Source organism: Nelumbo lutea, chromosome 1, assembly GCF_056320005.1.
Source record: "Nelumbo lutea isolate HS-2025 chromosome 1, American lotus-T2T, whole genome shotgun sequence".
Classification (NCBI taxonomy): Eukaryota; Viridiplantae; Streptophyta; class Magnoliopsida; order Proteales; family Nelumbonaceae; genus Nelumbo; species Nelumbo lutea.
Genome location: NC_142684.1, coordinates 78504288 through 78522797, shown reverse-complemented (window position 1 = coordinate 78522797; position 18510 = coordinate 78504288). Strand labels below are relative to the sequence as shown.

General features: G+C 36.1%; 1 long non-coding RNA gene across 1 annotated transcript; it reads right to left on the bottom strand.

The window, feature by feature from the left end:
* Positions 1-5150: 5150 nt before the first annotated feature.
* On the bottom strand, positions 5151-7720 carry LOC148875555 (uncharacterized). The gene is made up of 2 exons (XR_016098727.1): positions 7216-7720; positions 5151-5600 (listed from the first exon to the last, which is right to left on the bottom strand). It is a non-coding gene; the product is annotated as an uncharacterized LOC148875555 (long non-coding RNA).
* Between the last annotated feature and the right edge of the window lie 10790 nt (positions 7721-18510).

Sequence of the window (18510 nt, the reverse complement as noted above, 5' to 3'; positions counted from 1 at the left end):
TAAGTGATGATTTGGAGTTCTAGATCGCATCTCGTCTTTACCCTGACCCGGTGACCTCCCTTTCTACCAACCTGGCGACTTCAACCACAACTTAGGTCGGCTTGCAGCATGTCATCCAGGGTCAGCCTGTAGCACATTGTCATCAGCCAAAGTGACCTCGACGTGAGGAGCGACCTCCCTCGAGGGCTTGCCGACCTGACTGGGGACCAGACGGTGACCTGCGAGATGTGCTCACCAACAAATTCGACATGCATATCCCGATGCTCCCAGGTTTCTTGAAAGTTGGCCCATGTACCGAATGTTCTAGAGGATGGTCAACATGCATGGCAGTTACCTCCGATGATCTCGGACTGGTTAGGCATGACCTCCCAAAAATACTAGGTGTGGTGCGTGAGGCCCACCCAAACAATGCCTATATAAAGGCACCAACCCGAATGACACAGGAGGGGCGAGTAAGCACATTCTATCTCTCATACCTTGTGATTTTTTAGCCCGTGATTTGCTACGAGAGTACTAACTTAATCATCGGAGTGACTTCGCCGGGTTAGCCACCCCGGGTCCTTTAACACTGATTCTTTGCAAGTTTCTCTAAAGAGCTACCTAACTCAGCAATCAACCCAGCTCGGCAACCAATCTACCCCCAGCTCATTCTAATCAGCTCAGCATCAAAGTCCTCATCTAGCAAAAATCCTCCACTTCAGCCTTTGAATCGTCGGCCACCTAGAAGTAGTCTGAACAATAGGGTGCTGCCAAAAAACCTTCATCACTAAGCATTAGGGGAAACAAGAATTTGACGTTTCCCCAAATGCCTTATGCACATAAATCCAAGCATTATGTTTTTAATATTTATTTGGTAAACGTTGAAACCAAAGGTTTCATACACAATAAATGCCATCGCCTATTTGATGTTGATGTAACGACATTTTTCTAATAAACACCCACGGAACCAAACATAGCCCTACCTTTTCCTTCCACTTTCCCACATTTTCTTTCAAACAAAAAATAAGCAAAAAGGATTTCATCTGAACTTACATATGTGGGAACACCATGGTTGGAGGATTACCTTGCAACATCCCAATTAAACACCAACGAGGCAATAGTTGAAAAAAATCTTGACATGATTTTGTGTTTCTTCCACTAGTGTTTCATGCACAATAATGTGCTCTCCTTCCAATTTCTACAATTCCACTAGACCACCACATTTGCCACATAAATATGTTCATTCTCAATATGCAGCATTTAACCCAATAAATTTGCACCATGTGGCAAAGAGAAGATCCCTTACTAATGTTTAAAGAAAAGAGGCAATGATTCATGCTTTGCCCTCAAATTAATCAAGAAGAGTTCACATCCTCTATACCTTGTCCTTCCCCGTTTCGAACTTAAAGTGATTTTTTCTAGGTGATGTGGCAAATTGCTATTAGTTGGTGTAAAAAATTGCACCAAAGGTGCAAAGGATGTGGGGGCTCAAATTAGAGTTACAAAAAGATGTCCCATTATTTCAGTGCCAATTAAGAGGGGCATACGATCAATTTAGCGATGGCAACAATTGATGTTTGGCATTGATGCCATTTTTAGAGAAAACGGTGTCACACAGGCACCACATCAGTAAAAGCAATGCCCTCTTATTTGATATTGTTTTTCTAGAAAAATCGTTGCTTTAGACCACACCTTGGAAATTGGGAAAGTGTGGTCTGGAGCAACACAAAATTCAATGTTTTCTGAGAAAATGGTGCATGGCTGCTAGCAGTGCAATGATGTGGTATCATCTTGGATGTTGGATAATATAAATCAATGTTGAAAACGTTGCTGCCAACACTGGTACCAAACAAAACCAGTGCTGTTTTCTTAGAAAATGCCTATGTGACAGTATCATTTCCAATAAAAAAATAAGCACCATTTTCTAAAAAAATGGTATTTACAACTCCACATGCCCATGGTGTTCCCAACACCAATGCCAAACACCTACTTCTTATTCTTGTCATGGTTTTTGAACCACCATTTACACGAACAGTTAGACTATTCAGCTTGGAAACCAGCCAAGCAACTGGTTTCTATTTCACCTTTGAACTGTCTTTTGTCAAAAACTATTGACTTTGGTCAGAGAATCGTTGACCTAAATCGTTGAATCGATACATTGCTCGACCTAGTGAATGGTTTTGTAATTTTCAATTTTTAAATCTGTTCTGGGCTGATCCATTTGGTTTGTACAATCAAACCGTTGGACAAGAAATTGGACACCAAAGCGGTTCATTCAGTGGGTCGACTTTTAATGCCTTGATTCCTACTACCATAGGGGTGAGCATGGGTAAGATTTTGGAATTGGACACCTCAATTCCAAGGTGTTATGACCATGGTGGTTCAAGGGTTTTTACCTATGGAACTTGTTTTTCCATTGCCCTCCCCAAATGAAAAAGGAAATTGTTATTTAAAATTTGTATTTTCAATAATAATAATAAATAATAATGTTAAATATATATAAATATATATTACTTTAATAATTAAATTAAGTAATTTAATTTGTATATTATCATAATATATTAATATATAGTTTAAAACTTATCATTATAATTAAATAATTGTAAATATTACCTTTTATATATATATATATATATATATATATATATATATATATATATATATATAAAATAATCAAATCATTAAAGTGGCCCAATGGTCAAGTGAGACCATTATCTTTGTAACCATGAGTGTTTGGATTCAAATCTTCACATTCTTAAAGTATTTTGGGATTTATTCAAAGAAAAATTCAGCTTCAGCTTCTAAGGTTGATTCTCTACGTTGGTTTGGGTAGGGTAAACCCATAAACCCTGGAATCAGCCTGGATGGGGGTCGGTTCCAAGAATTTGGAGCCAAACCCTACCTACTAATAGATTGGGTGGGGTCATATCAAGGCCAATTTAAAGTTAGTTCCATTCAGTTTTGAGTAAAACTTACTCAGTTGCTCACCCCTATTTGTGGTAGCAAACAATCTTATTTGGACCTGTTCTTTGGTTATGGTGTTTTGGGATTCATCATGTTCAGTTTGCAAGCAACTTGGGTGATGTTTGGCAGGTGTCGATTTCCCAGAAATCAGTGCCACATCAAAATTTGAAGAATCAATGATGTTTTCCTTGTTTGGTTGGCTGATTATGATGTCAATCCATGAAATCGGCTTAGGCGAGGGATCACCACATTTGGTGATCCCCTGATTTTCATGTGATTCTGATTTTTGTTGGGTGAGGTGGCCTCCTACATGGCAGGAGCAAGGTGTTCCAGTGCTTCAATGAAAAATAATCACTCTTGAAAATCAAAACAAAACAATCTCAAAAGTGATTTCTAAAAAATCGACTGACATGGAGGAAATAATACCAAATAACAAAAAAAAGAATGATTTTTGGAAAATCATTGATTTCAATAATCACTGATTTTCAAAAATCAAGTTTAAGGATTCCAAACATCACCTTGTTTGTTGAGATTTAAGCCCTATTTGACATCAATTTTGAAAATTCTCATCTCCATGATCCTTCCAAAAAAGAATGAATTCTAGAAATTATCATTTAAAGAATTTGACACATTGCATTTTACATATTCATCTTATTCCTATTTCTCAAAATCATAATCACGTTTGACATGCACATTTTTTCCTGAAATTAATTCTTCCAATGAGAAATACATAAAACCAACCCAAATCAAATAAGCATAAGTTCACATCATACTACATAGTATTCTACTGTGCTTAAATCATTCTCAAATGAAAAAAGGAAGTTATCACACACGCGTGGTTGAGTAAAAATCTAAATTCTATGATCTCATGTTAGCAAACTTCAAGATTAATGGCATTTAGCTTGAAAATTAACAAGGAAAAAAAAAAAAAAAAAAGAGAAACTTAACTCATGTAGCTTCTTCTAATTTGAAAGAGAATAAACATGAATGAAGAGAATGTTAGGATTTGAGATTCCCTTGAAGGGAAACTCAAAGACCCCTTGGAATTTCATTAACTAATTGGGGTGAAACTTGGGTGGGCCCAATCTGAGCCTGAATTGGTCTATCTCGAAATTTTACATGGGCTGGGCTTGGACTTTTTTATTTTTATTTTTCAGGTTGGGCCCAGGCCTAGCCCTTAGGTAGCCCGAACCTGGCCCAAGCCCAACCTAACTATACATATTTATACATACATATGTATATATGTAAATTTTGCATACATATATATATATATATATATATATATATATATATATATATATATATACACAAACATTTGTATACATATTTTGCATACATATTCACATACATACATAAATATATGTATAATTATAGAGTCAGTTCATTGACCAACTCAAGCTCGGCGTGGGCCCAAACCTAATTTGAGTGCATCAAATTATAGTGTGGCTTGGGCTTGGGTTAGAAAGATCAGTTTGACCTTGGTCCCGGTCTAGGCTCGGGCCTTAAACCCAAATTTTAGGGTCAAGTCCGAATTGACCATAAATCCAGCCCAATCCGCCCGACTTACACCCCTATTTACATATCAATCTTTTGAAGCAAGTAAATGTGTATGTTCGAGCAACAAGAGAGGACAACACATGAGGCCTTTACAAAATGATGATGAGTTTTTGAACCACTAAAAAGGATGAATGTTTTCCTCAAATAGAGACTAAGGCCCCATTTGGCATCTATATGGAGAATCATTTTTGGCAATTCAGGCGATTCTCTAGATGAGAATGTCATTTGGGCTTGCCAACTCCTAAGAATAGCTCTGTTTCTAGATAGCAGTTCATGTATGAAAAGCACGATTCTCTGAATCTATAATTTTTCCCTTCTAAAGATGAGAGATTCTGATCCTACAAATTCTCACTGCACCGTCTATTAAAAAACGAACACATGCCCCATGTTCCTCGTGCGAGCAAGGGAACTTAAGTAATTTTGCATTTAAAAATTACCTACGCTAACAAAGAAGCCCTAATCCTCTTGTTTTTTACTATTTTCTTTTCCCAAAGCTCTCGTAGATTTCCTTTTCTAAATAAAAATATCTTCTTTATTTTTTGGACAAATTTTTTAAATTATCCTTATAGTTTAATTAATTAATTAATTCTATCTTTATCTTTACTGTTTATATATTATCTTAAAATACTCTTACTATTAAACCTCCCCTATCGTTATAAACCGCTCACATGCAATACTATTTACTGATATATTTTTCAAAAATCCTTAAAAACACCCATTTTGTCAAATATCCCTAACATGCAGGACATGGTTTGAGATTGGAGTCATGGCTTTAATTAAGATTTTATTCTTGGTATCCTAAGAGGCCATGGCTGCCAGAATTTGCACATCGGCGATATTCTTCGGGAGTCAAGTGGCGCATGTACAGAGAACTAGCATGGCCGCCTTGAAAGATACCACCACGTCAGTTGCCACCGTCTCCAGAGAACCCAAACCATCAGATCTGATTCTTCTTCTAGCCTCTCCATAGTTGTAATTTCACGATAGCTGAAGCTGCCCTCGACCGAAGTACTGTTTGCTTGGAGCGCATGAATACTGTGTGTAGCTCTAGTTACAGTAGTCCATTCTCATTTCTTCTTTCTCGTTTATGTTACAGAAATCTGTAGACCGGAAAGAAACAAGGAAAGCTCACTTTATCTCAACTATAGATTTCGTTCAAGTGGACATCAAAGAATCTGAAAATATGCAATGTAAACTAGAGAGTTCGTTTTCCTTCTGCCACTTCTTATTGATTGAAAGAAATTGCATACAACTTCTTATTGAAGAATCTGAAAATATTCAATCTTCGATGTACACTTCTTATTGAGGTCATGCATGGAAGGAAGACTAACTTTCCATTCTGCCACCTCACGGGCTGCAATCAGAATGGTCTCCCAAAAGTAAACAGCTAAAACAACTTAACCAATACTTGGGATTTGGTGTCGCCTCCAATGAAAGACGATGATCCTTGAACTACGATGTGTCTTTCCACGAACAGTTTGTCAATTGGAGGGAGTGAGAGAGGCGAGTTACATAGAGGGCGAAAGGGGAAAGAGATTACAGTTCTTCAAAGAGAAAATTCAATATTTTATTTTTTTCCATTACCACTTATCAATTGTCAGAAAACCTAAGAAAACTTTAAGACAATATATAAATAATAAAGGTAGAATTAGTCAATTAACTAAAACATAAGTGTAATTTAAAAATTTACCCTTTTTCTTACACTTTTTACTTCATTCTTCATATCTTATTTTTTTCCCTTTCAAATGTCATCTTCTTTGTTCTACCATTTTTTTTTCAGACGTTTTCTTCTATATTATAATGTTACATCCAATCTCAAATCCTACCATTCTCTTCAAATGTCGGAGCGTATGACCATCTTCAAACCTACAAGTATGTTGGAGGATTTTACATTCCTAAACTAGGTGGTATATGGTTGGGAGCATCATTTTGTTTTTGGCTTTCCATGTGGGGTATATGAAGATGGAAAAGGGGGAAATTGCTTATCTTTCCCTATTTTGTTAAGATCATTTGGGTGCTCAACAGTATTGAATTATGAAAGGTAAATTTCTTAAACTATCCCTACCATTTAGCTAATTAACAAATTGTATCCTTGCTTTTTAACTATTGTCTTAAAGCACACCTACTGTTTATGACCGTTAAATTGCAATGTAAATGATGAAATGTCCCTTTTGCCCTTAATCTCTCCTCTAAAAAATTACTGTTCATTCCCCTCTTTCTCTTGACACACAACAGTTAACCAAAAGAGACGGGCAGCGATGCTAGATCTCCGGTAGTCCCTCCTCTCCAAAAGAGATGGGAGGCGATGCAATAACCCTTCCACCTCTGCTCTCTCTCTCTCTCCTTCTTCCCTTGTTCCATCACCGGCGCTACAATGAGATTTAACCTCAGTAGTAGCTCCTCCCCATGATCTACATAACTTAAATAGGTGCCTTCATTCTAATAGGGACACATATTAGAGAACTGATCCAATAACCACCAAATACGATCGATTTTGAAAAGGAATTTAAGAGTTTCAACAGCAAACAGAGTGGATGTTGAAGTGAGAACAAACAATACCATATCATAATTTCACTAGAGCTGGTAAACGATGTCAAAATCATAGGTCCACTCTTTTGCTCTAATAGCTTTTTTTAGCTCTCTGCTATATTTTGAGAATGAGACTAAGAGAGAATACGAGAGAAATATTAGCGAGCGATGGAGAGAGATGCATACCCTCTATAAATCTTTGAATCACCTTTCTCTGAGAGTTGTTTCCAAGTTCCAATTGTTGTCGAAGATGAAAATAGAGAGAGAATGCAAGAGCAGTGAATCACCATTTTTTTAGAGTGAGGTTGAAAGTCGAAGAAGAGGCAAAATTGGGAGGCATACAATTTCCAATGGAGCAGTGGAAGGAAAAGAATATGATGACACGATGGGGCTGGAAAAACAGATGAAGACTCTTCTAATAACCATCAAAATTGGGTGATAAATCCAATCTCCACTCCTCTCTCCAGACACAATGTGTGTCAGGGTCCAAGAAAGGAAGATCAACAGCCCCACTTCTCAACAACTTTTTTACCAAAATACATGGGGTTTTCTCTGAAATCCACATTTTGAGGCTTATTGGCTCCAACACGGAACCTCCATCTTGTTTGCTTAGCATAAAAGATGAAGGTCCAGATTTATGAGTTACCATCCATAATTCCAAGGTTGCAAAGTTGTTTTTGCTTGATGTCAAGTTGGAAATCCGAAACTATAAGTCATGTGGAAGAACCTAGACGTTATTGTTGGTGAAAGAATAGAAAACAATTGGAAGAGAAAATTGGATTTATAGAAAAGAGAGGATTTATTTTTAAGCAAGCCATACTCTTAAATGGCATTAGAGGACAAAACCCATGACACCATATAGAACATGGATTTTTATACAGACAAAAACACACACACACACACTCTTTCTCTCTCCTCCCATGTGTGTGTGTCTTCCTCCCTCCTCTAAAATGTTGGATCTAAAAATCAGGTGGTGATTCTTACTTGACTCAGAAGAGAAATGAATGGTAATATTGGGCTTTAAAAAAGTTTATATGTTACATGGTATCACATGTGTACGGATTTTGATGGAATATTAATGAATACTAACAATAGGGGTAGAATTAGTTAATTGTCAAAAATAGTAGAGGTAGTTTAAGACAATAATTAAACAATAAAGGTATAATTTGTTAATTAGCTAAATAGCAAGGATAGTTTAAGAAATTTATTCATTGGAGAGGAAACAAGGCCCCCTCCCCACCAAGTTGAGTGACACAAGAAATTAATTTACCAATATTCCCTCCTAATAAACTTATATAAAATGGAAATTACAACAACAACAAAAAAAGAAACTTTTATCAAAACCAGGAATTGCAACAAATACAATATGCAAATAATATCAACTAAACCAGTAACAAATGGAAATCGAAAAAAATACTAAAAACTGTTGAAAATGCGTAATTTGTAAATAAAAAAAAAACATTCACATGAAAATCTTTTTTAAAATTAACCAACAAATGGTAATGGAAGCAGGGACCTTTGTGACAAAAAAAAAAATCATCGGTAACCAAAGTATGTAATTTACCCTTTTTATTTTTTATTCATTAATAATATATAATTTGTGGCAATTTTATGGAGCCAAAGAAATTCTGATAATTTTACTTGAATTTATTAATGATATTGACAAAGTTCGATCAAAGTTTTATTGACAAAGATTTGATTTGAATATTTTAAAATCAAATTTGGAACTAGGTCTATTTAATTTGACCTAATCAGTTTGTAGCTCTAGCTTTGACACTTGTCCACTTTTCCCAAGATGAGCTCCTCCATTTCATCCCTCCCAATTCATTCATCAGGGGTTGTCATTTGTATCATGTAATCATGAGTCTCTTTTGCTTGAAGGGTGATGGTGGGATCCTTCTAAAGTGGACAAAGGTTGTCCTCTCATTCTAAGCAACTATGTCTTGAGAGAGGACCTAAGCTTCAACTCACTCTTACTAGGAGTAGTTGGAGATAGAAGGAGATCTAAGTATCGTTCTTTGCTCTTTGTTTATCTCTACAATGACAATTTTCTTTGGGTTTATCATCAGAAAAAAGCAATCTATCGACATGAGTTGAAGGGATGGCATCTCAAGCTGAGAAGAAGATTCAATGCAGCTTCCAACTTCTGTTTTAATCATCATAAATTTTATATGAGAAGCATTTACAATAAAGTGTTCCACTTTGGTGATTTTCATTTATGTCTCGAAACAATGCAAATAAGTGTGAATGCAAATATGTAGAGTGTAGAATCGTTCATATAAATTGTAAAGTTGGATTAGTTGTAATGGATTCAAACATGAATTTCAATAAAGCATATGTTTTTTTTTTTTATATCGAAAGCCTATTTGAATGCAAATTTACTTTTTTTTATTGATGTACTTTTACATCTTATTATCAATGTAAATATACATTGGCCTGCCATTTGTCAATGCATAAATATAATGTTGCCAAACACAAGCAAAAGTGAACCAGAGTGCAAATTTACCCTGAACAGGGATTTGTTCTCAAGAACTCGTGGCCAAGACCTAATCATGAATGTTAGCATTTAAATAAAGATTACTATAATCTACGTGAACAATTTTTGTTACTGGTCACTATTTTAGATAGGGGTGAGCATTATTCAGTTAAAATCGAATTAACGAACAGAAAAATTCGGTTTGGGTTTTTTTGGTTCGACTTTTTTGTTTTTGAGAAATTCGGTTCGGTTAATTTGATTTTTAATAATTTCGGTTTTCGGTTTTGGTTTTCAAATTTAGAAATTCGGTTAACCAAAAAAACTGAATTAGCTAAAATTCATTATATAATATATATAATATGCTATATATCTATATACTAATATATTATATATAATCTATTATAATGAAATTAAATTTTATAATATATTACAATATAATATTATATATAATAATAACTAAATTTGATTTTATAATATATAATATTATATATAATGATAACTAAACTTGATTTTTAACCAAAATAACCAAAAACCAAACAAAATATTTTCGGTTTTATTGAAAATCGGTTTCGATTTTGACTTTCTTTTTAATATTTTGGTTTTAAAAAATTCGATTTATTCAGTTTGGTTTTTAACCGAATAAACCGAATGCTCACCCTTAATTTTAGACAACAAAAACTCTACCAAAGAGGGTCATTGGAGGGTTAAAAGGTCAAGGAGAGTTTAAGAGGAATGGTGAAAAATAAAAGGGAGTTTTAGATAATAAAAACAAATAATTCACATTTTGAGAAGCTGAAGCATGTGAAGCTCAACCCCAAACAAATACACAATTAGGAGTTAGGGACATCCCATTTCACTTTTCATCAATTCTTATTTTGGAATAAGTTTGTATGTATCGTTCTTTTGCTTTTCAACATGTAGCTTCAAGACGGCATGGTTTTTAGGAGGGCTGAGGCTCTTTTTGTCTAGGATAGATTGATATAGTAGGAAGAATCTTCTATGACCCCTCCTCTTTTATTTACAGAGTGGAGAAGGGTCCCTTTCTGTCCAAGCTTTCCAATGATGTGCCTGGCCATCTTCTATGTTTCTTGCTGATAATTTCTGGGGGAGCTCTGAATTGGCTTATGTGTTAATAAACCTCCAACTTCTATCAAATTATTTTTTTCTTTAGGCTGTATTTGGAATTGATATAAAACTTCATCGGTATAAAAGTATATTGATGATTTTTACACCAAACCATAAAAAAGTGACTGTTAATTTGGAAAAGTGTGAATTCAAAAAGCGTGGAGTTTTATATCGATGTAGTATTTACATTGACATATAAAACTCTACTTTTGATGAAGTTTTACATCAATTTACTATGTAAAACTCTGCTCCATGTAAACACGACAAATCTAAATCGGAGTGAAGTTTTATGTCAATCTTGATTCAAACACTGATAAAACCGAACCAACGTAAATATTTATATCAATCTTGATTTATATCGCTTCCAATTGCAGCCTTAGTCTCTATTCTGCTGCAAGTATTCACTTGAAAAGTAGCTGCTGCTACTTCCCTTGCGCCATTGAAACTTCTTTTAGCTGCCATTAACTGTACTGTCTTTTTCTGATATCATCAAAGGTGAACATGGATCGACCCTCTTCTTTTTTCCCACTTTTCCTTTAATTTCTGGTACCTTCCTTGCCTGATAGTTAGCTTAGAAAGTAAGACCTTGATCAGTTTGAAGATACTCATTTAATTAGTAACCTAACTTTATATAATGCAAGAAACTAAAACAACTGTATCAAAAAGAGAAACCAAAGAATAGAGACATTGTACAATTAATTTTCTCTTGTATCAGTGATGGGTATGATACACGCTTCTGCACTTTCCGTGTGCAGTTTTGCCGGCTTTATATAGAAACGGGCTAGGTGACATTTCAGAGTTGGCTCCTGCATGCCCAGCTTGCTTTTTCTATCTCCCAATCTGTATTGCAGCCTTGCCAGTAGGGATGCCATTGGATTGGATTTGGATTAATCCAATAACAATCTAATAGCACCGCTTATCACTGTAATACAATAAGAGAAGAATATACCCTGATAGAATGAGGACTCTGGATGGGCTAGAAACTTACTTGTGCACACCGGGATCGGGGATCTATTAAAGGTTTCTCTACTGTTTCCTTCCCTTTACTATCTTTTTCCTTCAAATCAATCAAGCCAATCATATATAACTGTGCATTGGGAAATGGGCTCCACATGGGCCCTATGTGCACTCAATATAGGAAATGGGCTCACTGTCCTTTACAGCCGTGCATTGGAACATCTCCCCTTGAATAAAAAAATACACAAGTATCGAAATATTTTCAATGCATGGCTGAAAATTTGAAAAACACTGTAAAAACAGTGTGAGTGCAATTTGGTGAGAACTGAATCCACCCTCTCAATATTGGTGTACTCACTCTTGATAGGTTACCTAGCCCGATGTGTATGACTTTGTTTGAAAAAAAAAAATACATGTAAAAACTGAGAAAATTGAAAATGGAAGAGAGATAAAAAGGAGTTTAGAAGAAAACTAAGGGAGAAGAGATTAGGAGAAAAATAGAGAGGGCTACACTACATTTGTTTGGTTTTGGATTTGTTCAAATTATCAAAATCCAATGGATTGATTGGATTATATAGCCACTAGGTGAACATTCAATTTAGTCAGCTAAGAATTGAATTGAATAAATCGACTTTTTTGAACCAAACCTCTAATTGGAAAATCAAAATTTTTGTTTCAATTATTTAGAGATTTTTCGGTTAATTGGTTTTTTTAATCTGAAAACTAAACCAAATCCAGAACTGAATTAGTGAACCAATTTACTCGAAAACCTATACAACTGAGCCAAAAAGCCGAAATCGAAAATTTTGGTTTGATACCCCTAATAGCCACTTCAATGAAAGTCTACTTGGAATGGATTTGTGTTGGGCCCAGCACATTATGGGATATTGACCCATATTATAGCCCACTCTCCTTCAGCCAACTGTTTTTTTTTTTCAAAAAAAAAAAGAAAAAGAAAAAGAAAAACTAGAGTTAGATTTTTTTTTTTTGCGCGCGGCGTGTTGAAGAGAGAGAGGAAAAGAGAGAAATCGAAATACTGTGCAGATTTCTCAGTGCGCAGAGTTCATCAAACGGTCGGAACTTTCCGACCCACCATCCAATCGAGCAGAAATTTGGACAGTAAGTGGATAACTCATTTTTCTTCATTCTGAATGGTTGGATCTTTGATCGGAGCTCTGAATCTCCGGTTATTTGAGGTCGAACAGAAGCAACGCGTAGTTGTTCGGGAAAAGAAAACATTTCGCGGCAGTCTTCATCAATTATTCTGATCAAGGGTCATTTGTGGTTCGATTTGGCTGAAATTTGGTGGGATTGTTCGAAATTCAAAGACCTACGATCGGAACGGTGGAGATCTGATTTGGAGTAGTGAAGGTCTCCATGTTGTGGCCTGAACAGTAGCCGCGTTTGTGAGTTTTTCTTACAGTTATTTTCACCGCTTTTGGTATTCTCGTTTATATGTTTGAGAAGCTGTATTTGCTCTAAGTTTGTGAGCATATTGTGGTGTTTGAGTTGCTATAATTGTTACCTCAAGTTATTAGTGGAGATTTTTGGTTGGGTCTCCTTAGCCCCGTGGTTTTTACCCTTAACATTGGAGGGGTTTTTTACGTTAAATATCGTGTGTGTCTCTCTTTGCCTGGCTTATGATTGTTTTTGTTGATATCTTGTTTGGAATTGTGATAGCTAAATATCTACAAGTTTTTATTTTTGGGAGAGAAATAGTTTGTGGATAAACTTAGTTTCTTCCCAACAAAGTGGTATCAGAGCCAAGTTATTTGTTTGTGGATTTGTTTGATTGCATGATGGAGCCTAATTATGGTAGAATGATTAGTTTGAATGGCACCAATTACCACAAGTGGAGAGGAAAAATGAAGGATCTACTATTTGTGAAAAAGTTACATTTATCAGTTTTTTCTACTCAAAAACCTGAAAATAAATCTGATGAAGAATGGGCTTTTGAGCATGAGATGGTTTGTGGCTTTATTCGACAATGGGTAGATGATAATGTTTTGAATCATATTGCTAATGATTCGCATGCCAGAACCTTGTGGAATAAGCTTGAGACTTTGTATGCCTCTAAATCTGTGAACAATAAATTATTTCTGTTGAAACAGGCTATGAATTTGAGGTACAAGGAAGGTACTCCTATTTTTTATCACATAAGTGAATTTCAGGGGTGCATTGATCAATTGTCCGACATGGGTATAAAATTTGAAGGTGAAATTTTGGGACTTTGGTTGCTTAATACTCTACCTGACTCTTGGGAAAATTTGTGCGTGACTTTGTCCAGTTTTGCTCCTGGTGGTGTAGTGACCTTGGAATATGTAAAAGCTGTTGTTTTGAATAAAGAAGTCAGACGACGAACTCAACAAGCATCCTCTTCTCAATCAGAGGTTTTGATTACTGAAAACAGGGGGAGAAGCAATGATAGAGACTGAGGACAAGGTAACAGAAGTAAAAGTAAGGCTAGAAGCCAATCAAGGTCTAAGTACAAAAACCTTGAATGCAACTATTGTGGTAAAAATGGACATATCAAAAGATTTTGTTTTCAGCTGAAGAAAGACAATAAAGGTAACAAAGGTAAGCAACAAAATAAAGATAATGACAATGATGATCGTGTTGCCACCACCACTATAGGTGATCTTGTGATTGTCTGTAATGAGAATTTGATTAATATTGCTTGTGATGAGACAAGTTGGGTTGTTGACAGTGGTGCCTGTTTTCATGTTACATCGAGAAATGATTTTTTCACTTCTTATACTCCAAGTGATTATGGGGTTTTAAAGATGGGTAATAATGGTTTGTCAAAGGTGATTGGCATTGGCACTATTTGTCTAAAAACAAGTAATGGGACTGAATTGATTTTGAAAAATGTCAGACATGCACCAGACATTCATTTGCATCTGATTTCTACCAATGTTCTTGATGATGATGGTTATGTTAGTACCTTTGGTAATGGACAATGGAAACTCTCGAAAATTTCTTTGGTTGTGGCACGTGGAAAGAAGTGGTCTGGTCTGTATTGGACCAAGACTTCAGTTTCCATTGATGGTGTGAATGCAGTTGAGTGTGATAACTCATCAGTGTTATGGCACAAAAGACTAAGCCACATCAATGAGAAGGGATTTGATTGTTTGGCGAGGAAGAATCTACTTTCAGGTTTGAAAGGTGCGAGGTTAGAAAAGTGTGCTCATTGCTTGGCTGGTAAACAAAATAGAGTCTCTTTCAAGAGCCATCCTCCCTCTAGGAAATCAGAGTTGCTTGAGTTGATGTATTCAGATCTCTGTGGTCCGATGAAGACAAAAACATTTGGTGGTGCATTTTATTTTGTTATTTTTATTGATGATCATTCAAGGAAACTTTGGGTTTATGTCTTGAAGAGTAAAGACTAGGTACTTGGTGTCTTTAAGCAGTTTTCAGGCTTCTGTTGAGAGGGAAATAGGGAAGAAACTGAAATGTATTCGCACTGATAATGGTGGTGAATATTGTGGACCATTTGATGAGTACTGCAGGCTACAGGGCATTAGACACCAGAAGATGCCCCTAAGACTCCTCAGCTTAATGGCCTGGCAGAGAGGATGAACAGGACGTTGATGGAGAGAGTTAGATGTTTGCTTTCAGAAGCAAAGTTGCCTAGATCTTTTTGGGGTGAGGCTTTATATACTACTGCACATGTTATTAATTTATTTCCTATTGTTGCTTTGCAAGCTGATGTTCCTGACAGAGTGTGGTATGGAAAAGATGTATCCTATGGCCACTTACGTGTCTTTGGCTGTAAAGCATTTGTGCATGTGCCAAAAGATGAAAGGTCCAAGTTAGATGTCAAGACAAGACAATGTATTTTCATTGGCTATGGTCATGATGAATTTGGCTATAGATTGTACGATCCAGTTGAAAAGAAGCTTGTAAGAAGTCGTGATGTTATTTTTATGGAGGATCAGACCATTAAGGATATTGATAAGGCGGAAAATTAGAGTCTTCAAGTACTAATGGATTGGTTGATCTTAATCAAGTTCCTGAGGCACATACGCCTAGTGTAGCTGAGTTTGGTAATCATGATGATGGCCAGAATCATATTCATGATGATTTGGTTGAAGATAATGATGATGATGTTGCTGATGATATTGATGCTTCTACTAGTGGTGCTATTGGTGAACCTGTTGCTCCACTTAGAATGTCTTCTAGACAGCATATTCCCTCTACTCGCTATTCGTCTTATGAATATGTGCTTCTCACTGATGGGGGAGAACTTGATTGCTACAAAGAGGCTATGGAGTCTGAGCGCAAGAAAGAATGGGTTGCCGCTATGAATGATGAGATGAAATCTTTGGTTGACAACCATAATTTTGAGCTGGTCAAGTTGCCTAAAAATAGGAAAGCTTTGCAAATCGGTGGGTTTACAGGTTAAAGACTGAGGAGAATACTTCTAATTCACGATACAAAGCTAGATTAGTTGTCAAAGGCTATCGTCAGAAAAAGAGAATTGACTTTGAGGAGATTTTCTCGCATGTTGTCAAAATGTCTTCTATCCGAGTTGTTCTTGGTTTGGCAGCCAGTCTTGATTTAGAGGTTGAGCAGATGGATGTAAAAACTGCTTTCCTTCACGGTGATTTGGAGGAGGAAATTTACATGGAGCAACCAGAAGGTTTCGTGGTGAAAGGTAAAGAAGACTATGTCTGCAGATTGAAGAAAAGCCTATATGGGTTGAAACAAGCCCCGAGACAATGGTACAAGAAGTTTGAGTTTGTTATGATCCAGCAGGGATTCAAGAAGACAACCTCAGACCATTGTGTTTTTGTGCAGAAGTTTTCTGATAATGACTTCATCATTTTATTGCTCTATGTCGATGACATGTTGATTGTTGGTCATAACTGTTCTAGAATTGACAGGTTGAAAAATGAGCTTAGTAAGTCTTTTGCAATGAAAGACTTGGGACCAGCAAAACATATACTTGGCATGCAGATTATTCATGACAGAGATGCCAAGAAGTTGTGGTTATCTCAAGAGAAGTATATTGAGAAAATACTTCAGCGGTTTCATATGGATAAGGCTAAAGTGGTAAGTACACCTCTTGCTTTACACTTTCAGCGGTTTCATATGACAGAGATGCCAACATATTCCTTATGCATCTGCAGTAGGAAGTTTAATGTATGCAATGGTTTGGAAAGTAAGTAGATAACTCATTTTTCTTCATTCTGAATGGTCGGATCTTTGATCGGAGCTCTGAATCGCCGGTTATTTGAGGTCGAACAGAAGCAATTCGTAGTTGTTTGGGAAAAGAAAACATTTCGTGGCAGTCTTCATCAATTATTCTGATCAAGGGTCATTTGTGGTTTGATTTGGCTGAAATTTGGTGGGATTGTTCAAAATTCACAGACCTACGATCGGAACAGTGGAGATCTGATTTGGAGTAGTGAAGGTCTCCATGTTGTGGCCTGAACAGTAGTCGCATTTGTGAGTTTTTCTGACAGTTATTTTCACCGCTTTTGTTATTCTCGTTTGTATGTTTGAGAAGCTGTATTTGCTCTAAGTTTGTGAGCATATTGTGGTGTTTGAGTTGCTATAATTGTTACCTCAAGTTATTAGTGGAGATTTTTGGTTGGGTCTCCTTAGCCCCGTGGTTTTTACCCTTCACATTGGAGGGGTTTTCCACGTTAAATATCGTGTGTGTCTCTCTTTGCTTGGCTTATGATTGTTTTTGTTGATATCTTGTTTGGAATTGTGATAGCTGGATATCTACAAGTTTTTATTTTTGGGAGAGAAATAGTTTGTGGATAAACTTAGTTTCTTCCCAACAATTTGAACATGGACCAATTCCAATTCATCCATAAACCTACTTGTCAGGTACTCCGACCAAAGAAGATAAAAAAAAAGAGGAAGATGAAGAAGAATTAAAAAAAGAAAAAAGAAATCCTTACAAGTCCTATCTTTTTAATTCTATATATATAAAAAAGATGATACATCCGCATCAAGCTATGGGTCAACCAACACTTATTTAGGTTAACTAATTCAGATTTCATACTCAGAAAAATGAAAGAAAAAGGAAAAATAATTGTACATATGACATTTAAACTTTTGCTTGAGAGTGGAGGGATTCGTAATCCTTATCTTCCATCATTTTTATAGTTCAGGCTCCACTAGTCGGCATGCAAAAACAAAAAGAAAAAAAAAAGAAAAAAATATTGCAAATTAAGCATTGTTAGTGATTACATTATACCCCCCTTAAATTAAAACTTAAAAGTTAACATCATCACAATCAAAACCTAGAAATATGGTTAAGGTAAACGTCTAATTAAGATTGATTAATAAATCACATCCACCTCTGCTTCAATGAGTGAAAGCGTCCTTGAAAGACAAGAAATGCACATCAGTAGCTTTAGGAAGAGATGATTAGTCTTTATAACATTAGGTGGTAAAAGTTGAACAGAGCAAATCTTGATCAATGGAGCACATAAGACAACATATAGTAGTGATGAAAATATCAAATATGGTAATAGGTGAGAGTTGAGACATGGGACAGACCTTATTTTATTAGAAACCTCTTGCTTGGATGCTGAGTGAAGAAGCATCATTTGAGGGTGAAGCCTCTGAAAAGTAGGGGTGGGAATTGTGGAAAGAAAAGACAACAATTCAAAGCAAAATTCGGCCCAGGACCAAACGAATGGGAAATCCCACCTACAAACTACACAATGACTAACATCAAGCATCTCCACCCCTCCACGTGTTTCGGGGAGAGAAACCTTTGCTGCTGCACTCTTTCTCTCCTCTCCTGTGTTGTGTCAGAAAGCGCTGAACAGTGAATGCAAAAATTGAAGCGTTCCATTGACGCCGCGTGTGGTGGACAGTGGACAGGGGCGGAGAAGCTTTAATTTTTTATTTGCGTTGCACTTACACAGTTGCACAGGGGGAATATTTTGGAGTGTGAA